General features: G+C 47.2%; 1 protein-coding gene across 2 annotated transcripts in view; it reads right to left on the minus strand.

The window, feature by feature from the left end:
• Nucleotides 1-27,837, minus strand: part of SEMA5B (semaphorin 5B) — a 492,183-nt gene that overhangs the window by 343,933 nt on the left and 120,413 nt on the right. For both annotated transcript variants that reach the window (XM_077449725.1, XM_077449726.1), the window contains exon 2: nucleotides 15,895-15,954. The gene's annotated coding sequence lies outside the window, so the exon portion shown is untranslated. The remainder of the gene's footprint in view (nucleotides 1-15,894; nucleotides 15,955-27,837) is intronic.

Consider the following 27,837-nt stretch of genomic DNA (forward strand, 5'->3'; position numbering starts at 1 on the left):
TGTATACAGTCAGCACTGAGGATACAATGTATACGGCCAGCACTGAGGATACAATGTATACAGTCAGTATTGAGGATACAATGTATACAGTCAGTATTGAGGATACAATGTATACAGTCAGTATTGAGGATACAATGTATACAGTCAGTATTGAGGATACAATGTATACGCCCAGTATTGAGGATACAATGTATACAGTCAGTATTGAGGATACAATGTATACAGTCAGCACTGAGGATACAATGTATACAGTCAGTATTGAGGATACAATGTATACGGCCAGCACTGAGGATACAATGTATACGGCCAGCACTGAGGATACAATGTATACAGTCAGTATTGAGGATACAATGTATACAGTCAGTATTGAGGATACAATGTATACGCCCAGTATTGAGGATACAATGTATACAGTCAGTATTGAGGATACAATGTATACGCCCAGTATTGAGGATACAATGTATACAGTCAGTATTGAGGATACAATGTATACGGCCAGCACTGAGGATACAATGTATACGGCCAGCACTGAGGATACAATGTATACAGTCAGTATTGAGGATACAATGTATACAGTCAGTATTGAGGATACAATGTATACGGCCAGTATTGAGGATACAATGTATACAGTCAGTATTGAGGATACAATGTATACGCCCAGTATTGAGGATACAATGTATACAGTCAGTATTGAGGATACAATGTATACGCCCAGTATTGAGGATACAATGTATACAGTCAGTATTGAGGATACAATGTATACGGCCAGCACTGAGGATACAATGTATACGGCCAGCACTGAGGATACAATGTATACAGTCAGTATTGAGGATACAATGTATACAGTCAGTATTGAGGATACAATGTATACAGTCAGTATTGAGGATACAATGTATACGGCCAGTATTGAGGATACAATGTATACGGCCAGTACTGAGGATACAATGTATACGGCCAGTACTGAGGATACAATGTATACAGTCAGTATTGAGGATACAATGTATACGGCCAGTATTGAGGATACAATGTATACAGTCAGTATTGAGGATACAATGTATACGGCCAGCACTGAGGATACAATGTATACGGCCAGCACTGAGGATACAATGTATACAGTCAGTATTGAGGATACAATGTATACAGTCAGTATTGAGGATACAATGTATACAGTCAGTATTGAGGATACAATGTATACGGCCAGCACTGAGGATACAATGTATACGGCCAGTATTGAGGATACAATGTATACAGTCAGTATTGAGGATACAATGTATACAGTCAGTATTGAGGATACAATGTATACGGCCAGTATTGAGGATACAATGTATACGGCCAGTACTGAGGATACAATGTATACGGCCAGTACTGAGGATACAATGTATACAGTCAGTATTGAGGATACAATGTATACGGCCAGTATTGAGGATACAATGTATACAGTCAGTATTGAGGATACAATGTATACAGTCAGTATTGAGGATACAATGTATACAGTCAGTATTGAGGATACAATGTATACGGCCAGTATTGAGGATACAATGTATACAGTCAGTATTGAGGATACAATGTATACAGTCAGTATTGAGGATACAATGTATACGGCCAGTATTGAGGATACAATGTATACGGCCAGTATTGAGGATACAATGTATACGGCCAGTACTGAGGATACAATGTATACGGCCAGTACTGAGGATACAATGTATACAGTCAGTACTGAGGATACAATGTATACGGCCAGTATTGAGGATACAATGTATACAGTCAGTATTGAGGATACAATGTATACAGTCAGTATTGAGGATACAATGTATACAGTCAGTATTGAGGATACAATGTATACGGCCAGTATTGAGGATACAATGTATACAGTCAGTATTGAGGATACAATGTATACAGTCAGTATTGAGGATACAATGTATACGGCCAGTATTGAGGATACAATGTATACAGTCAGTATTGAGGATACAATGTATACGGCCAGTATTGAGGATACAATGTATACAGTCAGTATTGAGGATACAATGTATACAGTCAGTATTGAGGATACAATGTATACGGCCAGTATTGAGGATACAATGTATACGGCCAGTACTGAGGATACAATGTATACGGCCAGTACTGAGGATACAATGTATACAGTCAGTATTGAGGATACAATGTATACAGTCAGTATTGAGGATACAATGTATACGCCCAGTATTGAGGATACAATGTATACAGTCAGTATTGAGGATACAATGTATACAGTCAGTATTGAGGATACAATGTATACGGCCAGTACTGAGGATACAATGTATACGGTCAGTATTGAGGATACAATGTATACAGTCAGTATTGAGGATACAATGTATACGGCCAGTATTGAGGATACAATGTATACAGTCAGTATTGAGGATACAATGTATACAGTCAGTATTGAGGATACAATGTATACAGTCAGTATTGAGGATACAATGTATACAGTCAGTATTGAGGATACAATGTATACGGCCAGTACTGAGGATACAATGTATACAGTCAGTATTGAGGATACAATGTATACAGTCAGTACTGGGGATACAATGTATACAGTCAGTACTGGGGATACAATGTATACAGTTTATTATTCAATAGATGACGTTTTCCTACTCAAACCACACTGTGATATCACCCAAATCTGGCAGGATCAACAGTAGTGATGGACGAACTTCCGACGGGACGTTTCGCGAACGCGAAACGCGAACGGACACAAACGTTCGCGAAAACGACCGTTCGCCGCGGGCTCCATTGACTTCAATGGGAGGCGAATTTCGCAAACCTTTAGGTCGAATTTGCGGCCACGGGGTAATTATTAGGGGGTAGCACGTAGTCCCACCACCTGGACAATAGCATAATACATGTATGAGGTGAATTTGGGATCGATAACTACAAGCATTTTTTTTTTATTTGGGAAATTGTTCTGACAATTCAGGACTATGGAGCTAATGAAGGCAATGGAGGAGAGGGAAGGTCAGGGACCAGGGTAGGCAAACAAGAGGGTGCAGGAGATACAGAGCACTGACAGCAGCACCGTAATACAGAGCACTGACATCAGCACCGTGACATACAGCGCTGACAGCAGCTCCGTGACATACAGCGCTGACAGCAGCTCCGTGACATACAGCGCTGACAGCAGCTCCGTGACATACAGCGCTGACAGCAGCTCCGTGACATACAGCGCTGACAGCAGCTCCGTGACATACAGCGCTGACAGCAGCACCGTGACATACAGCGCTGACAGCAGCTCCGTGACATACAGCGCTGACAGCAGCTCCGTGACATACAGCGCTGACAGCAGCTCCGTGACATACAGCACTGACAGCAGCTCCGTGACATACAGCGCTGACAGCAGCTCCGTGACATACAGCGCTGACAGCAGCACCGTGACATACAGCGCTGACAGCAGCTCCGTGACATACAGCGCTGACAGCAGCTCCGTGACATACAGCGCTGACAGCAGCTCCGTGACATACAGCGCTGACAGCAGCTCCGTGACATACAGCGCTGACAGCAGCTCCGTGACATACAGCGCTGACAGCAGCTCCGTGACATACAGCGCTGACAGCAGCTCCGTGACATACAGCGCTGACAGCAGCTCCGTGACATACAGCGCTGACAGCAGCTCCGTGACATACAGCGCTGACAGCAGCTCCGTGACATACAGCGCTGACAGCAGCACCGTAAGCAGCCCCAGGAGGAAGTCAGCACAGCACAGGGATGGTGTGATCCCCTCATAATAAGAACCCCCAGGAGGAAGTCAGCACAGCACAGGGATGGTGGGAGCCCCTCATAATAAGAACACCCAGGAGGAAGTCAGCACAGCACAGGGATGGTGGGAACCCCTCATAATAAGCAGCCCCAGTAGAAATATGACACCGCTCAACCTCTTCAAAGAGGAGGGTAGGGGCATATAGTACGGTGTGCTTTTTTGGGTCAGGGAAGTGAGCCAAATGAATTAAGAAGGTCTGTGTGCTTGATTCCAAAAATTGTTTATAGACATATACATGGTCTACTGATCACATGTGTTGAATTCCTCCGAGATCCATGCCTCATTCATTTTTAGAAATGTGAGGTAGTTAACACTGTGGTGAGCTAGGCGAGTACGCTTATCGGTCACAATCCCCCCTGCTGCGCTGAACGTCCTTTCGGACAGGACACTGGATGAGGGGCAAGCCAACAGTTCGATTGCAAATTGGGCAAGCTCTGGCCAGAGGTCAAGCCTGCCCACCCAGTAGTCTAGGGGTTCATCACTCCTCAGAGCGTCCACATCGGCCGTTAACCCAATGTAGTCGGACACCTGACGGTCTAGGCGTTCCCTGATGCTGGATCCGGATGACACCTGTCGATGGGTCGGCTGAAAGAATGACCTCATATCCGAAGTCACCAACACATCTTCAAACCGGCCTCTTCTTGCAGGCGCTGTTGGATTGGTACCCGCAAATCCTTCTCTGGGAGTGGGAATTGCTCCTCTGCCAGCGCACGCAAAAGCAGAATGCAGCATTTCTCGAAGCAAGGCCTGGAAGTGCTGCATTCTGACAGCCCTCTGCGACGGCGGTAACATTTCCGCCATTTTGTGTTTGTACCGGGGGTCTAAGTACGTTGCCACCCAGTACTGGTCCTTGACCCTCATGCTTTTTATACGGGGGTCCCTATTAAAACACTGGAGCATGAAGGCCCCCATTTGCACTAAAGTGGAAGCGGTGTGGTGGCCTGGCTCCTGCTCATCATCCAGGATAATGTCGTCCTCTTCATTCTCCTCTCCCCATCCTCGCACAACAGGGATCCCAGAAAGGTTTAAAGCATGCTCTTCTTGCTCCTGCTCATCCGCCCCGGCACCATCCTCCTCTGACTCCTCATCAGACTCCTGTTGTTGACTTGTCTCAGATAGAGTAGCCCCCCCTGGGAATTCATCCAGCATTGCGACTTCCTCATCTTCCCGCTCCTGCTCCTCCACAGCCTGATCAATGACACGACGCAATGCACGCTCCAGAAAGAAGGCATAAGGTACCATGTCACTGATGGCGCCATGGCTGCGACTGACCAGTTTGGTGATCTCCTCAAATGGCCGCAGAAGTCTGCATGTGTCGCGCATGAGCAGCCACTGGCGCGGTGAAAAAAAACCCAGCTCCCCAGAACCGTTTCTTTCGCAGAGTTCATACAGGTAGACGTTAACTGCACGTTTCTGCTGGAGCAGCCTATCAAGCATATAGAAGGTTGAGTTCCATCGCGTCGGGCAATCGCAAATAAGACGTCTGACCGGCAGATGGTGTCGCCGCTGAATGTCAGCAAGGCGAGCCATGGCCGTGTAAGATCTTCTGAAATGGGCCGAGATTTTCCTTGCCTGCCGCAAGATGTCCTGGACCCCAGGGTATTTGACAAGGAATCGCTGCACGACCAAGTTTAAGACGTGTGCCATGCACGGCACGTGCGTGATTTTGCCCTGTTTCAATGCGCTAAGCAGATTGGCACCGTTGTCACACACCACTTTACCAACTGTCAAATTGAGCGGTGTTAGCCACTCATCTGCCTGTGAACGCAAAGCTGAAAGGAGTGCCGGGCCAGTGTGGCTCTTTGCTTCCAGGCACAACAGACGCAGCACGGCATGGCAACGTCTCACCTGGCATGTGGAATAGGTTCTGGGGAGCTTGGGCGGTGCAGTGGAAGAGACGCTAGCAGCGGAAAAGGAGGAGGCAGCTGAGGAGGAGAGGGAGGAGGATGGAGTAGGAGGAGGAGAAGAAGAGTCAGGCCTGCATGCAATCCGTGGCGGTAAAACCAAATCTACACGGGTGCCACGGGTTACATGCTTGACGGCCGTCAGAAGGTTCACCCAGTGGGCAGTAAAACTGATATACCTTCCCTGCCCGTGTTTGCTAGACCACGTGTCTGTGGTCAGATGTATCTTGGCACCGACACTGTGTGCCAGAGATACATTCACTTGCCGCTGAACATGGCCATATAGCTCTGGGATGCCCTTCTCTGAGAAATACTTCCTTCCTGGGACCTTCCATTGTGGTGTTCCAATGGCCACAAATTTGCGAAAGGCCTCCGAGTCCACCAGTTTATATGGCAGTAGTTGGCGGGCTATGAGTTCTGACAAGCCAGCCGCCAACCGTTGGGCAAGAGGGTTATCCGGCGTCATCATTTTTTTACGCTCAAACATTAGGCCCACGGAAGCCTGCCTTTTTGCAGAAAAATGTGAGCTTGGCGTGATGGAAGGTGGAGTGGAGGACAATTGTGAGGAGAGAGGAGAAGGAGAAGTAGAAGACGAGGCTGGACGGTGAGAGCCTGCAGTGTGGCTTTGTGTGTTCCGTTGCTCCCACTGGGCTCGGTGATGGCTGCTCATGTGCCTTCTTAAGGCGGTCGTCCCTAGGTGAGTATTGGGCTTACCGCGACTAACGCGTTGACTGCAAAGATTGCAGATGGCAACGCTATTGTCAGCAGCGGACACGTTAAAAAAAGCCCACACTGCGGAGCCATGTGCCGGTGTCCTGGGAGCGCCAGATGTGACCGTACATGGTCGATGACTCGCTCCTGATACATTTGCAGTCTGCTTTGTCCCTGCTGTGCAATGTAAGTCATTGCTGCTTCTCCTCCCTATCTGCTGGTCCATATCTCCCTCTGAACTCCCCTCCTCTTCCTCTCTTGTGGGCACCCACGTGACATCACTAGACACGTCATCATCAACGTCACCTTCCCCACCGCTATAAGTAGAGTAGGCAGCAACACCGGGGACCAACCTCCTCCTTGGGCTGATCTGGGTACTGGCGTCAGACTGCTGAGTAGCGCTTGTTGCTACCTCCTCTTCCTGATCCAATACCAAGAGTGGCTGCGCATCAGAAATGTCCTCTTGATATGGATCGGAAAATAATTCCAGTGACTCAAGCGGAAGGTATGTGGTGGTGGTGGTGGTGGTCGTGTTGTTGGTGGTAGTGTCTTTGGGGGTGCACATAGCAGAGAGTGAAGAAGAGGGTGCAGATCGAGAGGATGAGGAGGGTGCAGAAGAGTAAGGCTGAGCGAGCCACTCAACCAAGTCTGGTGCATCCTTTAAAGTAATTGAACGCACCTTCTGCAACTTCCCACTTTGGCTCAAGCCTGTTGCTCCTGCCCTACCCCTACCACCCCTGCGGAAGGGCCTGCCTCTTCCTCTGCATGTCATTTTTTAAATGACCCTGTGACAAAACTCTTAGTCCCTATACCGCTGAAGGACTGCTGCAGTATAGGTGAGCGGTCAGCAGTGGTGCACGTCAACCCTATCTATTGTGGACCTATAGCGGTCCTTACAGAACAGCAGACTGTACCGCACTCAAGCCTATGTACCGTAGCACCCTATACCAAGTTACCAGTCCTTATAAGAACTTTTGTGGACCAAGCAGGTTGTGTATTAGTGTTTAGCAGACTGTACGTCAGTCCCTATACCGCTGAAGGACTGCTGCAGTATAGGGCAGCGGTCAGCAGTGGTGCACGTCAACCCTATCTATTGTGGACCGATAGCGGTCCTTACAGAACAGCAGACTGTACCGCACTCAAGCCTATGTACCGTAGCACCCTATACCAAGTTACCAGTCCTTATAAGAACTTTTGTGGACCAAGCAGGTTGTGTGTTAGTGTTTAGCAGACTGTGCGTCAGTCCCTATACCGCTGAAGGACTGCTGCAGTATAGGGCAGCGGTCAGCAGTAGTGCACGGCAACCCTATGTATTGTGGACCGATAGCGGTCCTTACAGAACAGCAGACTGTAACGCACTCAGGCCTATGTACCGTAGCACCCTATACCAAGTTACCAGTCCTTATAAGAACTTTTGTGGACCAAGCAGGTTGTGTGTTAGTGATTAGCAGACTGTACGTCAGTCCCTATACCAATGAAGGACTGCTGCAGTATAGGGCAGCGGTCAGCAGTAGTGCACGGCAACCCTATGTATTGTGGACCGATAGCGGTCCTTACAGAACAGCAGACTGTAACGCACTCAGGCCTATGTACCGTAGCACCCTATACCAAGTTACCAGTCCTTATAAAAACTTTTGTGGACCAAGCAGGTTGTGTGTTAGTGTTTAGCAGACTGTGCGTCAGTCCCTATACCGCTGAAGGACTGCTGCAGTATAGGGCAGCGGTCAGCAGTGGTGCACGTCAACCCTATCTATTGTGGACCGATAGCGGTCCTTACAGAACAGCAGACTGTACCGCACTCAAGCCTATGTACCGTAGCACCCTATACCAAGTTACCAGTCCTTATAAGAACTTTTGTGGACCAAGCAGGTTGTGTATTAGTGTTTAGCAGACTGTACGTCAGTCCCTATACCGCTGAAGGACTGCTGCAGTATAGGGCAGCGGTCAGCAGTGGTGCACGTCAACCCTATCTATTGTGGACCGATAGCGGTCCTTACAGAACAGCAGACTGTACCGCACTCAAGCCTATGTACCGTAGCACCCTATACCAAGTTACCAGTCCTTATAAGAACTTTTGTGGAACAAGCAGGTTGTGTGTTAGTGATTAGCAGACTGTACGTCAGTCCCTATACCAATGAAGGACTGCTGCAGTATAGGGCAGCGGTCAGCAGTAGTGCACGGCAACCCTATGTATTGTGGACCGATAGCGGTCCTTACAGAACAGCAGACTGTACTGCACTCAGGCCTATGTACCGTAGCACCCTATACCAAGTTACCAGTCCTTATAAAAACTTTTGTGGACCAAGCAGGTTGTGTGTTAGTGTTTAGCAGACTGTGCGTCAGTCCCTATACCGCTGAAGGACTGCTGCAGTATAGGGCAGCGGTCAGCAGTAGTGCACGGCAACCCTATGTATTGTGGACCGATAGCGGTCCTTACAGAACAGCAGACTGTAACGCACTCAGGCCTATGTACCGTAGCACCCTATACCAAGTTACCAGTCCTTATAAGAACTTTTGTGGACCAAGCAGGTTGTGTGTTAGTGATTAGCAGACTGTACGTCAGTCCCTATACCAATGAAGGACTGCTGCAGTATAGGGCAGCGGTCAGCAGTAGTGCACGGCAACCCTATGTATTGTGGACCGATAGCGGTCCTTACAGAACAGCAGACTGTAACGCACTCAGGCCTATGTACCGTAGCACCCTATACCAAGTTACCAGTCCTTATAAAAACTTTTGTGGACCAAGCAGGTTGTGTGTTAGTGTTTAGCAGACTGTGCGTCAGTCCCTATACCGCTGAAGGACTGCTGCAGTATAGGGCAGCGGTCAGCAGTGGTGCACGTCAACCCTATCTATTGTGGACCGATAGCGGTCCTTACAGAACAGCAGACTGTACCGCACTCAAGCCTATGTACCGTAGCACCCTATACCAAGTTACCAGTCCTTATAAGAACTTTTGTGGACCAAGCAGGTTGTGTATTAGTGTTTAGCAGACTGTACGTCAGTCCCTATACCGCTGAAGGACTGCTGCAGTATAGGGCAGCGGTCAGCAGTGGTGCACGTCAACCCTATCTATTGTGGACCGATAGCGGTCCTTACAGAACAGCAGACTGTACCGCACTCAAGCCTATGTACCGTAGCACCCTATACCAAGTTACCAGTCCTTATAAGAACTTTTGTGGAACAAGCAGGTTGTGTGTTAGTGATTAGCAGACTGTACGTCAGTCCCTATACCAATGAAGGACTGCTGCAGTATAGGGCAGCGGTCAGCAGTAGTGCACGGCAACCCTATGTATTGTGGACCGATAGCGGTCCTTACAGAACAGCAGACTGTAACGCACTCAGGCCTATGTACCGTAGCACCCTATACCAAGTTACCAGTCCTTATAAGAACTTTTGTGGAACAAGCAGGTTGTGTGTTAGTGATTAGCAGACTGTACGTCAGTCCCTATACCAATGAAGGACTGCTGCAGTATAGGGCAGCGGTCAGCAGTAGTGCACGGCAACCCTATGTATTGTGGACCGATAGCGGTCCTTACAGAACAGCAGACTGTAACGCACTCAGGCCTATGTACCGTAGCACCCTATACCAAGTTACCAGTCCTTATAAAAACTTTTGTGGACCAAGCAGGTTGTGTGTTAGTGTTTAGCAGACTGTGCGTCAGTCCCTATACCGCTGAAGGACTGCTGCAGTATAGGGCAGCGGTCAGCAGTAGTGCACGGCAACCCTATGTATTGTGGACCGATAGCGGTCCTTACAGAACAGCAGACTGTAACGCACTCAGGCCTATGTACCGTAGCACCCTATACCAAGTTACCAGTCCTTATAAGAACTTTTGTGGACCAAGCAGGTTGTGTGTTAGTGATTAGCAGACTGTACGTCAGTCCCTATACCAATGAAGGACTGCTGCAGTATAGGGCAGCGGTCAGCAGTAGTGCACGGCAACCCTATGTATTGTGGACCGATAGCGGTCCTTACAGAACAGCAGACTGTAACGCACTCAGGCCTATGTACCGTAGCACCCTATACCAAGTTACCAGTCCTTATAAGAACTTTTGTGGAACAAGCAGGTTGTGTGTTAGTGATTAGCAGACTGTACGTCAGTCCCTATACCAATGAAGGACTGCTGCAGTATAGGGCAGCGGTCAGCAGTAGTGCACGGCAACCCTATGTATTGTGGACCGATAGCGGTCCTTACAGAACAGCAGACTGTAACGCACTCAGGCCTATGTACCGTAGCACCCTATACCAAGTTACCAGTCCTTATAAGAACTTTTGTGGACCAAGCAGGTTGTGTGTTAGTGATTAGCAGACTGTACGTCAGTCCCTATACCAATGAAGGACTGCTGCAGTATAGGGCAGCGGTCAGCAGTAGTGCACGGCAACCCTATGTATTGTGGACCGATAGCGGTCCTTACAGAACAGCAGACTGTACTGCACTCAGGCCTATGTACCGTAGCACCCTATACCAAGTTACCAGTCCTTATAAAAACTTTTGTGGACCAAGCAGGTTGTGTGTTAGTGTTTAGCAGACTGTGCGTCAGTCCCTATACCGCTGAAGGACTGCTGCAGTATAGGGCAGCGGTCAGCAGTAGTGCACGGCAACCCTATGTATTGTGGACCGATAGCGGTCCTTACAGAACAGCAGACTGTAACGCACTCAGGCCTATGTACCGTAGCACCCTATACCAAGTTACCAGTCCTTATAAGAACTTTTGTGGACCAAGCAGGTTGTGTGTTAGTGATTAGCAGACTGTACGTCAGTCCCTATACCAATGAAGGACTGCTGCAGTATAGGGCAGCGGTCAGCAGTAGTGCACGGCAACCCTATGTATTGTGGACCGATAGCGGTCCTTACAGAACAGCAGACTGTAACGCACTCAGGCCTATGTACCGTAGCACCCTATACCAAGTTACCAGTCCTTATAAAAACTTTTGTGGACCAAGCAGGTTGTGTGTTAGTGTTTAGCAGACTGTGCGTCAGTCCCTATACCGCTGAAGGACTGCTGCAGTATAGGGCAGCGGTCAGCAGTGGTGCACGTCAACCCTATCTATTGTGGACCGATAGCGGTCCTTACAGAACAGCAGACTGTACCGCACTCAAGCCTATGTACCGTAGCACCCTATACCAAGTTACCAGTCCTTATAAGAACTTTTGTGGACCAAGCAGGTTGTGTATTAGTGTTTAGCAGACTGTACGTCAGTCCCTATACCGCTGAAGGACTGCTGCAGTATAGGGCAGCGGTCAGCAGTGGTGCACGTCAACCCTATCTATTGTGGACCGATAGCGGTCCTTACAGAACAGCAGACTGTACCGCACTCAAGCCTATGTACCGTAGCACCCTATACCAAGTTACCAGTCCTTATAAGAACTTTTGTGGAACAAGCAGGTTGTGTGTTAGTGATTAGCAGACTGTACGTCAGTCCCTATACCAATGAAGGACTGCTGCAGTATAGGGCAGCGGTCAGCAGTAGTGCACGGCAACCCTATGTATTGTGGACCGATAGCGGTCCTTACAGAACAGCAGACTGTACTGCACTCAGGCCTATGTACCGTAGCACCCTATACCAAGTTACCAGTCCTTATAAAAACTTTTGTGGACCAAGCAGGTTGTGTGTTAGTGTTTAGCAGACTGTGCGTCAGTCCCTATACCGCTGAAGGACTGCTGCAGTATAGGGCAGCGGTCAGCAGTAGTGCACGGCAACCCTATGTATTGTGGACCGATAGCGGTCCTTACAGAACAGCAGACTGTAACGCACTCAGGCCTATGTACCGTAGCACCCTATACCAAGTTACCAGTCCTTATAAGAACTTTTGTGGACCAAGCAGGTTGTGTGTTAGTGATTAGCAGACTGTACGTCAGTCCCTATACCAATGAAGGACTGCTGCAGTATAGGGCAGCGGTCAGCAGTAGTGCACGGCAACCCTATGTATTGTGGACCGATAGCGGTCCTTACAGAACAGCAGACTGTAACGCACTCAGGCCTATGTACCGTAGCACCCTATACCAAGTTACCAGTCCTTATAAAAACTTTTGTGGACCAAGCAGGTTGTGTGTTAGTGTTTAGCAGACTGTGCGTCAGTCCCTATACCGCTGAAGGACTGCTGCAGTATAGGGCAGCGGTCAGCAGTGGTGCACGTCAACCCTATCTATTGTGGACCGATAGCGGTCCTTACAGAACAGCAGACTGTACCGCACTCAAGCCTATGTACCGTAGCACCCTATACCAAGTTACCAGTCCTTATAAGAACTTTTGTGGACCAAGCAGGTTGTGTATTAGTGTTTAGCAGACTGTACGTCAGTCCCTATACCGCTGAAGGACTGCTGCAGTATAGGGCAGCGGTCAGCAGTGGTGCACGTCAACCCTATCTATTGTGGACCGATAGCGGTCCTTACAGAACAGCAGACTGTACCGCACTCAAGCCTATGTACCGTAGCACCCTATACCAAGTTACCAGTCCTTATAAGAACTTTTGTGGAACAAGCAGGTTGTGTGTTAGTGATTAGCAGACTGTACGTCAGTCCCTATACCAATGAAGGACTGCTGCAGTATAGGGCAGCGGTCAGCAGTAGTGCACGGCAACCCTATGTATTGTGGACCGATAGCGGTCCTTACAGAACAGCAGACTGTACCGCACTCAGGCCTATGTACCGTAGCACCCTATACCAAGTTACCAGTCCTTATAAGAACTTTTGTGGAACAAGCAGGTTGTGTGTTAGTGATTAGCAGACTGTACGTCAGTCCCTATACCAATGAAGGACTGCTGCAGTATAGGGCAGCGGTCAGCAGTAGTGCACGGCAACCCTATGTATTGTGGACCGATAGCGGTCCTTACAGAACAGCAGACTGTAACGCACTCAGGCCTATGTACCGTAGCACCCTATACCAAGTTACCAGTCCTTATAAAAACTTTTGTGGACCAAGCAGGTTGTGTGTTAGTGTTTAGCAGACTGTGCGTCAGTCCCTATACCGCTGAAGGACTGCTGCAGTATAGGGCAGCGGTCAGCAGTAGTGCACGGCAACCCTATGTATTGTGGACCGATAGCGGTCCTTACAGAACAGCAGACTGTAACGCACTCAGGCCTATGTACCGTAGCACCCTATACCAAGTTACCAGTCCTTATAAGAACTTTTGTGGACCAAGCAGGTTGTGTGTTAGTGATTAGCAGACTGTACGTCAGTCCCTATACCAATGAAGGACTGCTGCAGTATAGGGCAGCGGTCAGCAGTAGTGCACGGCAACCCTATGTATTGTGGACCGATAGCGGTCCTTACAGAACAGCAGACTGTAACGCACTCAGGCCTATGTACCGTAGCACCCTATACCAAGTTACCAGTCCTTATAAGAACTTTTGTGGAACAAGCAGGTTGTGTGTTAGTGATTAGCAGACTGTACGTCAGTCCCTATACCAATGAAGGACTGCTGCAGTATAGGGCAGCGGTCAGCAGTAGTGCACGGCAACCCTATGTATTGTGGACCGATAGCGGTCCTTACAGAACAGCAGACTGTAACGCACTCAGGCCTATGTACCGTAGCACCCTATACCAAGTTACCAGTCCTTATAAGAACTTTTGTGGACCAAGCAGGTTGTGTGTTAGTGATTAGCAGACTGTACGTCAGTCCCTATACCAATGAAGGACTGCTGCAGTATAGGGCAGCGGTCAGCAGTAGTGCACGGCAACCCTATGTATTGTGGACCGATAGCGGTCCTTACAGAACAGCAGACTGTACTGCACTCAGGCCTATGTACCGTAGCACCCTATACCAAGTTACCAGTCCTTATAAAAACTTTTGTGGACCAAGCAGGTTGTGTGTTAGTGTTTAGCAGACTGTGCGTCAGTCCCTATACCGCTGAAGGACTGCTGCAGTATAGGGCAGCGGTCAGCAGTAGTGCACGGCAACCCTATCTATTGTGGACCGATAGCGGTCCTTACAGAACAGCAGACTGTAACGCACTCAGGCCTATGTACCGTAGCACCCTATACCAAGTTACCAGTCCTTATAAGAACTTTTGTGGACCAAGCAGGTTGTGTGTTAGTGATTAGCAGACTGTACGTCAGTCCCTATACCAATGAAGGACTGCTGCAGTATAGGGCAGCGGTCAGCAGTAGTGCACGGCAACCCTATGTATTGTGGACCGATAGCGGTCCTTACAGAACAGCAGACTGTACCGCACCCAAGCCTATGTACCGTAGCACCCTAGACAGACCAAGTTACCAGTCCTGATAAAGAGCTTTGTGGAACAAGTGAGTTGTGAATGATTAGCAGACTGCAGCAGAAGGGCAGCAGTCAAGTATAATATTCTTTCTATATTTGGAAGAAAGAATATTATACGTGTACAAGCCTATTACCGTACCACTGATACCAGTCCTGAAAAGAACCTTTGTGGAACTAATAGTAACAGCAAGTCTTTAAAATTATCCTCACTGCCTGACACACTGCTTCCTGCCTGTCCCTATACAAATTGGCAAAAAAGAGTAGGCTGGAACGATTAGCTGGAACAGCTCTTTTGTGGACCTGATAGTAACAGCTAATGATGATGATGATGATGATGATGAAGAAAGACTAATCTGGCTGAGCTGTCCCTAAAATAGCAGCATACAGCGCTCTGTCCCTTTATCTAAACTGACAAAAGAAACTCAGGCTGCTGACCTAACACCTATACCAGTCCTGAAAAGAACTTTTGTGTACCAAATAGCTAGCGTTTTCTCTGTCCCTACTCCACACAGGATCCTTTCCCTACAGTGACAGAAGAAAGAATGTAAAATGGCCACCGGATCGGGTGTATTTATAGGTTAGGGGGAATGTCCAAGTGTCCATGAGCTGTCATGTCTCAATTGGTTGTCCTGTAACACATGATAAACGTGTCACGAAAGGTTAAAGTTCTTGTATACATTAAACACGTAAGTCCGCCGGGGCGAACGACGGAAAAAGGCGTTCGAACCCGCGGACGGCGAAAGTCGGAAATTCGCCGCGAAACGACCGCCGGGCGAACCGTTCGGCCATCACTAATCAACAGGCACTTTTCTGCACTCATCAGACATAAAAATGTTTATACAACAAACCAAAAGGAAGCCAATAAGAGAAGTTCATTGTTAGAATCTGAATACAATTTAAAGGCTTTTTTCACCTTCACAATAAAATAGTCCATGCGTGCCAGTGCCCCCAACCACCCCCCCCCCTCCCCCACCCCCGTACATCAAAGAAAAACAAAACTTAACAGGTTTTGGAAAAATAAAAAAAGTTCTTCAGAAAGTCCCGCCTGTGGGCCATCCATGACCTCTCCCAAATGTGCCCAACAAACTCCTTGGTAGGCGCCCTTCCCCCATCCCATCCTGCCCAGACAGCCCTCGCCTTCCTAGGGGAATATGTGAGACGAGGCTGCGAACGGCCGACAGGTACGAATTGTGTGTATTCAGCAGAATTCTCCTTTCACCAGAAACGCAATTTTATTGGCCGTCACATTTAGGAATCTCCAAAACTCACCAGCACGACATCACCGGGCGCTCATCCTCCACACCAGCACACAATATAATCCACTTTAACCTGCAAGACAGAAGAACAAACACATTGAGGGATCGAAGAGAACTATGAAGACAAATCAAATACTTCATCAGCGGACAATTCATTTACTTCAATTAACCTCAATGGACATAGAAATATTTCTCCAACAAAACAAATTATTTCTTCCATTAGGCACTAAGCAGAGCGACAATGGGGGGTAACTATGGCAACCAGTGCTCCCCTATCAGTGGTAAAAGGGTGGCTGGACGCGGGGTCAGACCCAGAGATGAAATGCATCGGGTCTCTTCAAAAAGGGTCAACTGTATACAACGGTATACAATGGTATACAACGGTATACAACGGTATACTATACGCTTCTGATAGTTTCAGCACCAGTCTGGGACACTGGATGGGTAAAACCTTATTGCCCCCCCCCCCCCCCCCCACACAACAATTCCTGACAGTTATCAGTCAGGAAATACGTGTAAATACAGCAGCTGAGAAAGTAACAATGTTAATTTGTATCTCTCTATCTTCTGTCTAATCAATGTTTATAAACAATGTTACTTTGTAGCTCTCTATCTCCTGTCTAATCAATGTTTATAAACAATGTTACTTTGTATCTCTCTATCTACTGTCTGATCAATGTTTATAAACAATGTTACTTTGTATCTCTCTATCTTCTGTCTGATCAATGTTTATAAACAATGTTACTTTGTATCTCTCTATCTCCTGTCTGATCAATGTTTATAAACAATGTTACTTTGTATCTCTCTATCTCCTGTCTGATCAATGTTTATAAACAATGTTACTTTGTATCTCTCTATCTCCTGTCTGATCAATGTTTATGAATGAATGAATGAAATACTTGTATAGCGCACAATGCGAACTGAATCGCCTCTATAAACAATGTTACTTTGTATCTATCTCCTGTCTGATCAATGTTCGATTCATCACAGCACATGCCGATCGCTGGATGCCAGTGATTGGCTGCTGGCGCCCAGCGATCGGCTCTGATCTTCCCCAAACACACAGATGTGGGTGTAAACAACACAAAGTTCAGAGTTCAGTAATCCGGTTGCTTTTTCATTCCCTGCTAGGCACAAGTAGATCCGCAGTAAAAGTAGCACATAGTACACACATAAAAAAAACACTTGTTAGGCACATATTTAACCCTTTGATCGCCCCTAGATGTTAACCCCTTCCTGCCCCTAATATATAATTAGCACCGATTACTGTAATAATGTCATTGGTGATCTCAGCGACAGTTCCCACAAAGTGTCAGTTAGTGTCAGATTACTCGCCATCCCACTGTAAGTTGCTAATCAACCGCCATTACTAGTATAACAAAAAAAAAAAAAATGTATAAAATTTCCAGTATATATACCCCATTTAGTTTGTAGACACTAACTTTCACACAAACCAATCAATATTCACTTATTGAGATTTGTTTATTTTATTTTTTTTTAAACCAAAAGATATGTAACACAATACATATTGACCAAAATGTAGTAAAGCGGAAGCTCAGTCGTGTTTTCAATTTTCCATCTATTAAATCTTCTGCCCTTGTAAAACTTTTTTTTTTCTGCCAATAAATCTCTTTAGGCCCATTTCACACTGGGGTGTGGGGGTGGCGTCGGCGGTAAAGCAGCCGATGCCACCCCCGCTTTACCGTCGTATTAGCTATTCGGCCACTAGTGAGGCGGTTTTAACCCCCGCTAGCGGCCAAGAAAGGGTTAAAAACCACTGCAAAGCGCTGCTACATTATATTATGTATAGCCTCTCTGCCCGATTGATTTCAATGGGCAGGAGCGGTGTATACACCACTCCTTCACCGCTCCAAAGATGCTGCTAGCAGGACTTTTTTTTGAGCGTCCTGCCAGTGCACCGCTCCAGTGTGAATTCCCTCGGGGCTCTCACATTGGAGAGACAGCAGCAGCTGTTTCAGGGCACTTTGCAGGCGCTATGTTTTGCAAAGCCCCCCCAGTGTGAAAGGGGTCTTATACAGTCCACTTCCTGTTTCTTGTCTGGTCATTAGCCTAGGCTTATGACATCATGCGCAGCTCTCTCTCTCTCACTCTGGTGAGAGTTTGCCAGGAAGGGAGGACGGAGAGAGTCATAAGAGAGCCAATGAGAGCTGCAGAGCTGGAGGCGTGCCTCTGCGTTAATCCAGGAAGTGAACAGGCAGCAGCTTCAGCTGCCCACAGTTAAAATGGCTGCAGCCAGACTCAGTGGAGGGAGATTTCTGCAGCATATTTGGCAAGTACAGGATCGCAGTATATAGGGTTGTCACCTTTTCTTCAAGCCAAACCCGAACACTTTAGCGGCACAGGGCACATTTTTTTCGTAGTATACACTATAGGATTCTAAAAGACCTGAGACACCTTTGGGTGCCCCCCCAAGGAGAGTGGTAATGCAGTGCACTGCGGCAAACAGTGGGTGTGGCCAAACTGCTCTTACTAACATCAGTGATGCCAAACCTACCCTCAGATAGTAACACAAAAATTAATTTTGCCATTCGGGATCTGTGGCCCGTTCTCTAAGCTACTTGGGGAGCCACAGTCCAGTCTAAATAATGTGTCCGGGTTTCAGGCAGACTGAAACCCGGACACAGGATTCCAAACTCGAACTGTCCGGGTGAATCCTGGACAGGTGGCAACCCTAGCAGTATATATAAAATAATATGCAGGAGTAGTGGTAGGAGGGAAGCTTCAGAATGGCAAAAAAACTAAAATTATGTGAGCAGACTGCAGTTCCAGATTTTATTTTTCTTATGGGATTGGTTTTATAGCAAAAAGTAAAAAAAAAATATTGGTAGAGGGACGAGCTTTGGATTTGCATAGGATGTCAGTTAAAGCAAAAAAATAAAAACACATCACATGTGCAACTGGACTTGTGTGCGGTAATTGAAGAGTTCCGTCCTGATAGGTGAGGAGAGCGTCTGATGATGAATGGTGGAAGAGGATTCATCTACAGAAGTCATGCTGGTTTACGAGCACGTTCGATGTTGCACATAGTTAACTGGGATCGCATTGGAATATGGACCGGCACACATTTTATGACGCGATCTGTTGGAGAGTTTTTATCCTCTTAGAGGGGATGATAAGGGACTCTATACAAGATTTTAGTAATGAGAACGGTATCATTAGCAGTAATCAGCATGGATTCATGAAGAATCATTCTTGCCAAACCAATCACCTAACCTTCTATGAGGAGGTGAGTTGCCATCTAGATAAAGGAAGGCCCGTAGATGTGGTGTATCTAGATAAAGGAAGGCCCGTAGACGTGGTGTATCTGGATAAAGGAAGGCCGTAGATGTGGTATCTAGATAAAGGAAGGCTTGTAGACGTGGTGTATCTACATAAAGGAAGGCCCGTAGACGTGGTGTATCTAGATAAAGGAAGGCCGTATATGTGGTGTATCTACATAAAGGAAGGCCCGTAGACGTGGTGTATCTAGATAAAGGAAGGCCCGTAGACGTGGTGTACCTAGATAAAGGAAGGCCTGTAGACGTGGTGTATCTAGATAAAGGAAGGCCCGTAGACGTGGTGTATCTGGATAAAGGAAGGTCCGTAGACGTGGTGTATCTAGATAAAGGAAGGCCCGTAGATGTGGTGTATCTAGATAAAGGAAGGCCCGTATATGTGGTGTATCTAGATAAAGGAAGGCCCGTAGACGTGGTGTATCTAGATAAAGGAAGGCCTGTATATGTGGTGTATCTAGATAAAGGAAGGCCCATAGACGTGGTGTATCTAGATAAAGGAAGGCCCGTAGACATGGTGTATCTAGATAAAGGAAGGCCCGTATATGTGGTGTATCTAGATAAAGGAAGGCCCGTAGACGTGGTGTACCTAGATAAAGGAAGGCCCGTAGACATGGTGTATCTAGATAAAGGAAGGCCCGTAGACGTGGTGTACCTAGATAAAGGAAGGCCCGTAGACGTGGTGTACCTAGATAAAGGAAGGCCTGTAGACGTGGTGTACCTAGATAAAGGAAGGCCCGTAGACGTGGTGTATCTAGATAAAGGAAGGCCCGTAAACGTGGTGTATCTGGATAAAGGAAGGCCCGTAGACGTGGTGTATCTAGATAAAGGAAGGCCCGTAGACGTGGTGTATCTAGATAAAGGAAGGCCCGTAGACGTGGTGTATCTAGATAAAGGAAGGCCCGTAGACGTGGTGTACCTAGATAAAGGAAGGCCCGTAGACGTGGTGGATCTGAATCAAGGAAGGCCCGTAGACGTGGTGTATCTAGATAAAGGAAGGCCCGTAGACGTGGTGTATCTAGATAAAGGAAGGCCCGTAGACGTGGTGTATCTGGATAAAGGAAGGCCCGTAGACGTGGTGTATCTAGATAAAGGAAGGCCCATAGACGTGGTGTATCTAGATAAAGGAAGGCCCGTAGACGTGGTGTATCTAGATAAAGGAAGGCCCGTAGACGTGGTGTATCTGGATAAAGGAAGGCTCGTAGACGTGGTGTATCTAGATAAAGGAAGGCCCGTAAACGTGGTGTATCTACATAAAGGAAGGCCAGTAGACTTGGTGTATCTATATAAAGGAAGGCCCGTAGACATGGTGTATTTAGATAAAGGAAGGTCCGTAGACGTGGTGTATCTAGATAAAGGAAGGCCCGTATATGTGGTGTATCTAGATAAAGGAAGGCCCGTAGACGTGGTGTATCTACATAAAGGAAGGCCAGTAGACGTGGTGTATCTAGATAAAGGAAGGCCCATAGACGTGGTGTATCTAGATAAAGGAAGGCCCGTAGACGTGGTGTATCTAGATAAAGGAAGGCCCGTATATGTGGTGTATCTAGATAAAGGAAGGCCCGTAGACGTGGTGTATCTGGATAAAGGAAGGCCGTAGACGTGGTATCTAGATAAAGGAAGGCTTGTAGACGTGGTGTATCTACATAAAGGAAGGCCCGTAGACGTGGTGTATCTACATAAAGGAAGGCCGGTAGACGTGTATCTAGATAAAGGAAGGCCCGTAGATGTGGTGTATCTAGATAAAGGAAGGCCTGTAGACGTGGTGTATCTAGATAAAGGAAGGCCCGTAGACGTGGTGTATCTAGATAAAGGAAGGCCCGTAGACGTGGTGTATCTAGATAAAGGAAGGCCGTATATGTGGTGTATCTAGATAAAGGAAGGCCCGTAGACGTGGTGTATCTAGATAAAGGAAGGCCTGTAGACGTGGTGTATCTAGATAAAGGAAGGCCGTATATGTGGTGTATCTAGATAAAGGAAGGCCCGTAGACGTGGTGTATCTAGATAAAGGAAGGCCCGTAGACATGGTGTATCTAGATAAAGGAAGGCCTGTAGACGTGGTGTATCTAGATAAAGGAAGGCCGTCTATGTGGTGTATCTAGATAAAGGAAGGCCTGTAGACATGGTGTATCTAGATAAAGGAAGGCCCGTAGACATGGTGTATCTAGATAAAGGAAGGCCCGTAGACGTGGTGTATCTAGATAAAGGAAGGCCCGTAGACATGGTGTATCTAGATAAAGGAAGGCCCATAGACGTGGTGTATCTAGATAAAGGAAGTCCCGTAGACGTGGTGTATCTAGATAAAGGAAGGCCCGTATATGTGGTGTATCTAGATAAAGGAAGGCCCGTAGACGTGGTGTATCTGGATAAAGGAAGGCCGTAGACGTGGTATCTAGATAAAGGAAGGCTTGTAGACGTGGTGTATCTACATAAAGGAAGGCCCGTAGACGTGGTGTATCTACATAAAGGAAGGCCGGTAGACGTGTATCTAGATAAAGGAAGGCCCGTAGATGTGGTGTATCTAGATAAAGGAAGGCCCGTAGATGTGGTGTATCTAGATAAAGGAAGGCCGGTAGACGTGTATCTAGATAAAGGAAGGCCCGTAGACGTGGTGTATCTAGATAAAGGAAGGCCCGTAGACGTGGTGTATCTAGATAAAGGAAGGCCGTATATGTGGTGTATCTAGATAAAGGAAGGCCCGTAGACGTGGTGTATCTAGATAAAGGAAGGCCTGTAGACGTGGTGTATCTAGATAAAGGAAGGCCGTATATGTGGTGTATCTAGATAAAGGAAGGCCCGTAGACGTGGTGTATCTAGATAAAGGAAGGCCCGTAGACATGGTGTATCTAGATAAAGGAAGGCCCGTAGACGTGGTGTATCTAGATAAAGGAAGGCCCGTAGACGTGGTATATCTAGATAAAGGAAGGCCCGTAGACATGGTGTATCTAGATAAAGGAAGGCCCGTAGACGTGGTGTATCTAGATAAAGGAAGGGCCGTAGACATGGTGTATCTAGATAAAGGAAGGGCCGTAGACGTGGTGTATCTAGATAAAGGAAGGCCCGTAGACGTGGTGTATCTAGATAAAGGAAGGCCCGTAGACGTGGTGTATCTAGATAAAGGAAGGCCCGTAGACGTGGTGTATCTAGATAAAGGAAGGCCCGTAGACGTGGTGTATCTAGATAAAGGAAGGCCCGTAGACGTGGTGTATCTAGATAAAGGAAGGCCCGTAGACGTGGTGTATCTAGATAAAGGAAAGCCCGTAGACGTGGTGTATCTGGATAAAGGAAGGCCCGTAGACGTGGTGTATCTGGATAAAGGAAGGCCCGTAGATGTGGTGTATCTGGATAAAGGAAGGCCAGTAGACGTGGTGTATCTGGATAAAGGAAGGCCCGTAGACGTGGTGTATCTGGATAAAGGAAGGCCCGTAGACGTGGTGTATCTAGATAAAGGAAGGCCCGTGTTGTAAAGCGCTGTGCAAATTATCGGCGCTCTATAAATCTTGTATAATAATAACCGTTAATAAGGACAAAACAACCATTCAAAACACATTGAAGGCTCTTATAATGAATACATTGTAGCAGCAGATAGTTAAAGTAGAGATTTACAGCGATCCCGTTATTGACAAACTAAAATCGATCGCGGTGCGCGCTCTGGCGACACGCCGGCCTCTTCTTCAGGTGATCTGATAGGAAGAAACATGTAATGTATACATGAAGCAACACGGATAGCGATCTTATCAGCCTGACGAATGTAAATGCCTTCCGGGTGCGTCACGGGGGTAACATCTGTATCTTTGTGGCTTCATCTATACATCGCGTGCTTCTTCCCATCACATCGCCTTAAGAGACCGGCGGGCCTCGGAAACGCATACCGCGATCCATTCACCCCACCAATAACTAATCAATAGATAATTAGATCAGATGGGAGAAGGTCGGTTGGCCGTTCGATGATTGTGGAGACCTAAACAATTCTCCCTCCGAATGCAAACATGCCAAATGCCCCCCGCCCCCCCCCCCCCCCACCCCAAGATGCATCAACATTATGGATCAATGTATCAGCAAAAATAAAAAAAATATGGGGTAGCGTTAGGGGTAATTGTTAACCCTAACAATTAACCCCAACATTTAACCCTAAAATTTAACCCTAGTCCTTTACCCCAACATTTAACCCCAACCCTAACATCAAACCCCAACATTTAACCCAAGTCATTTACCCCAACCCCAACATTCAACCTCAACCCCAACATTCAACCTCAACCCCAACATTCAACCTCAACCCCAACATTCAACCTCAACCCCAACATTCAACCTCAACCCCAACATTCAACCTCAACCCTAACATTCAACCTCAACCCTAACATTCAACCTCAACCCTAACATTCAACCTCAACCCCAACATTCAACCTCAACCCCAACATTCAACCTCAACCCTAACATTCAACCTCAACCCTAACATTCAACCCCAACCCTAACATTCAACCCTAAACCTAACATTCAACCTCAACCCTAACATTCAACCTCAACCCCAACATTCAACCTCAACCCCAACATTCAACCTCAACCCCAACATTCAACCTCAACCCCAACATTCAACCTCAACCCCAACATTCAACCTCAACCCCAACATTCAACCTCAACCCCAACATTCAACCTCAACCCTAACATTCAACCTCAACCCTAACATTCAACCTCAACCCTAACATTCAACCTCAACCCCAACATTCAACCTCAACCCCAACATCAACCTCAACCCTAACATTCAACCTCAACCCTAACATTCAACCCCAACCCTAACATTCAACCCTAAACCTAACATTCAACCTCAACCCTAACATTCAACCTCAACCCTAACATTCAACCCCAACCCTAACATTCAACCCAAACCCTAACATTCAACCCCAACCCTAACATTCAACCCCAACCCTAACATTTAACCCTAAACCTAACATTTAACCCTAAACCTAACATTCAACCTCAACCCCAACATTCAACCTCAACCCCAACATTCAACCTCAACCCCAACATTCAACCTCAACCCTAACATTCAACCTCAACCCTAACATTCAACCTCAACCCTAACATTCAACCCAAACCCTAACATTCAACCTCAACCCTAACATTCAACCCAAACCCTAACATTCAACCCCAACCCTAACATTTACCCCAACCCTAACCCCAACATCAAACCCTAACATTCAACCTCCACCCTAACATTCAACTCCAACCCTAACATTTACCCCAACCCTAACCCCAACATCAAACCCCAACATTTAACCGGAACCATTTACCCCAACCCCAACATTTAAACCCATCCCCAACATTTAACCCCAACCCTAACATCAAACCCCAACATTTAACCCAAACCATTTACCCCAACCCCAACATTTAAACCCATCCCCAACATTTAAGCCCAACCCCAACATTTAACCACAACCCTAACACTTAACCCTAACATCAAACCCCAAAATTTAACCCTAACCCAAACCATTTACCCCAACCCTAACATTCAGACCCAACCCTAACATTTAACTCAAATTCTAACATGTAACCCTAGCCCTTTACCCCAATATTTAACCCTAACAGTTAATCCTAAACCTGAGCCCGTAAACATTGCGCTTAATGGCAACTCTAACACCTAACTAACATTTAACCCCAATATTTAACCCTAACACTGAACCTTAACCCTAAGTCTAGCCCTCAACCCTAACATTTAACTCTAACCCTTTACCCTAACATTTAACCCTAACATGTAACCCTAACCCTAGCCTTTTACCCCAACATTGAACCCCAACGCTACCATTTAACCCCAACTTTAACATTTAACCTAACCCTAACATTTAACACCAGCCCTTCACCCTAACATTTAACCCTGACATCAAACCCCTTTAACCTATCCCTAACATTCAACCCCAACCCTAACATTTAACCCTAGCCCTTTACCCCAACATTTAACCCTAACAGTTAACCCTAAACATAACCCTTAATGGTAACCCTAACATTTAACCCTAATATTTAACCCTAACACTAAACCTTAACGCCAAGTCTAGCCCTCAACCCCTAACATTTAATGCTAACCCTCGCCCTTAACCCCCAACATGCAGCTTCGGACACACAAAGGTTCCTGCACTAGTTTGCTGCGATTTTGATGCTACTTAAGTGCCAGAGAGTGTAAAGTCGCACTCCATGAACAGAACTCTCATGTCTTTCCTATAAGCCAAAAAGAAAAAAAACGCACCAGAAAAAAACGCATCAAATGCATCCTGCATAGATGTGAACACAGCCTTCAGTAGGATTTTTAAAAAAATTGAAATTTTAGATAGGACTTAAAAAAAAATAAAAAAAGCACACCGTTGTTTCTGGGTCCTACTGCGGGTACAAAACAACAAACGCACATAAGTCGCATCGCCGCAAATGTCAGGAGGTGGAGATTTATTTTTATTTTTTTGGTGGGTCGTGGCAACAGCAAAAACTATACATGCTTGTTCCTTACAGAGTGAGAAGACGCATCCGGCGGCACGTCAGAAAGAAAACAAAGATGGCGGCCTGGGAAAAGATGTACAGCGCGGGGGGGAGAAAAGACGACCACAAGGTTTGCCAGGCGTGTAAATCCGCTTATCCCGGATAGGAATCATTCCCACCGGCACGGGTGGTGTTCCCCTTTAATGGCATGGCGGAGCGCGGTCGGCGGTGATCACGTGACGCGACCGATTCTCAGAAAAAAAAATTAAGTTAAAATTCCTTCCGAGGCCGCGCAAAAAATACGAGACCTCAAAACTCGCCCAATTCCCAGGCTGGAAGTTCTCCTCCCGCACGTGCGCTTCCAGTAAATCCGATGCGATTTATCTCTCCCCTCCAAATATCCTTTCCCACGGACGGCGCGGCCTGTTTTCTTTGGACGGCGAGCCATGTGACCGTGCTATTAAAAGTGCGCACTTTGTACGCCACAAATCCCCCCCCCCCCCACGGGAATCCATGTTTTCCACAACGCACTCGCACTGCCGGCTTGAACATTTTTTAGAAGATAAGAAGAAGGAGGGATGATGAAAGCCAATCCCATTTATTTTCCTTTCGAATGTTTCCTTTAATGGAATTTAAATAAATAAGAACATCAGAAACTGCAACGCAAAGATACAATGTAGCCCACACTCGCTTCCCACGGCTCTTCTATTTATACACAAGGCGCAGTCATCTGCTTTTCTCCCCACAAGGACAGCGCTACCTTTGTTCAGGCATCGTGCAGGTTAAACTTACTTAGATGCCAGGGTGCTGGCATATAGTGTTCTGCCATCGGATACTGTCCACCCCGTACTGCGCATGCGCAGCGCTTGCGCAGTACGGAGCAGAAGAAGCTTCGGAAAATCTCCTAAGATGAACGGCTCCTGCGCCGTGAGTCGAGGTGGTAGCCCCACCATCCAAGCATGCGCAGTACACAGCGGACACTATCCGATGGGGGACACTATATGATAGGACACCGCCACAGAGATGACATGAATCAGGTAAATCCTGGTGCTCACAACTGTCTGACTCAGATCAGCCCCTGCTGCTTCCTCTTATCAATGTTGCAGTCTGATCGCTGGGGAAGGGGAGACCGGGGAAACGATTCTTCTCACAACTCAGTGCTTGGGTCTAGCAGCCAATCATTAGGCCAGAGCATACAGCGGGCGATGATTTACTAAAACCGGAGTGCAAAATCTGGTGCAGATCTGCATCGAAACCAATCTGGTCAAAGCTTAAAGAGGAAGTAAATCCCGGTGAGTTTTATTTTCTGTTTATTCTCCTGCAAAGTAAAAGCATAGATCTGCTCCCTCTCCTTGTGCAGGGTGACTGGTCTCGTCTCCACCCCCTTCCTGTAGTGGGTGTGGACTCCTAGGCCCCTCCCACAGCTCTGCTCCCTCTCCTTGTGCAGGGTGACTGGTCTCGTCTCCGCCCTTTTACGGTAATGGGTGGGGACTGCTAGGCCCCTCCCATAGCTCTGCTCTCTCTCCTTGTGCAGGGTGACTGTCTAGTCTCCGCCCCCTTCCTGTAGTGGGTGTGGACTCCTGGGCCCCTCCCATAGCTCTGCTCTCTCTCCTTGTGCAGGTGACTGGTCTAGTCTCCGCCCACTTCCTGTAGTGGGTGGGGACTCCTAGGCCCCTCCCATAGCTCTGCTCTCTCTCTTTGTGCAGGGAGACTGGTTTAGTCTCCGCCCCCTTCCTGTAGTGGGTGTGGACTGCTAGGCCCCTCCATAGCTCTGCTTACTCTCCTTGCGCAGGGTGACTGGTCTAGTCTCCGCCCACTTCCTTTAGTGGGTGGGGACTCCTAGGCCCCTCCCATAGCTCTGCTCTCTCTCTTTGTGCAGGGAGACTGGTTTAGTCTCCGCCCCCTTCCTGTAGTGGGTGTGGACTGCTAGGCCCCTCCCATAGCTCTGCTTACTCTCCTTGCGCAGGGTGACTGGTCTCGTCTCCGCCCCCTTCTGTAGTTTTCCTATAGTGGGTGGAGCCTGCTAGACCCCTCCCACAACTCTGCTGTCTGCACAAGCTAGGCACCCCACAGTGATGATGTCACCGCTACTTTTACAAGACAACATCTGGGGTTGCAAAGGCATTTGGTGCTCACAAAGTGGATTTCTAACCTTTGCAGCGATTGAGGAATTTCTGTTCAGCTTTTAAAAATGAAAAGGTCTT

The sequence above is a fragment of the Lithobates pipiens genome, unplaced genomic scaffold, assembly GCF_037356315.1.
Source record: "Lithobates pipiens isolate NorthernLeopardFrog02 unplaced genomic scaffold, aLitPip1_a1.2 Scaffold_22, whole genome shotgun sequence".
Classification (NCBI taxonomy): domain Eukaryota; kingdom Metazoa; phylum Chordata; class Amphibia; order Anura; family Ranidae; genus Lithobates; species Lithobates pipiens.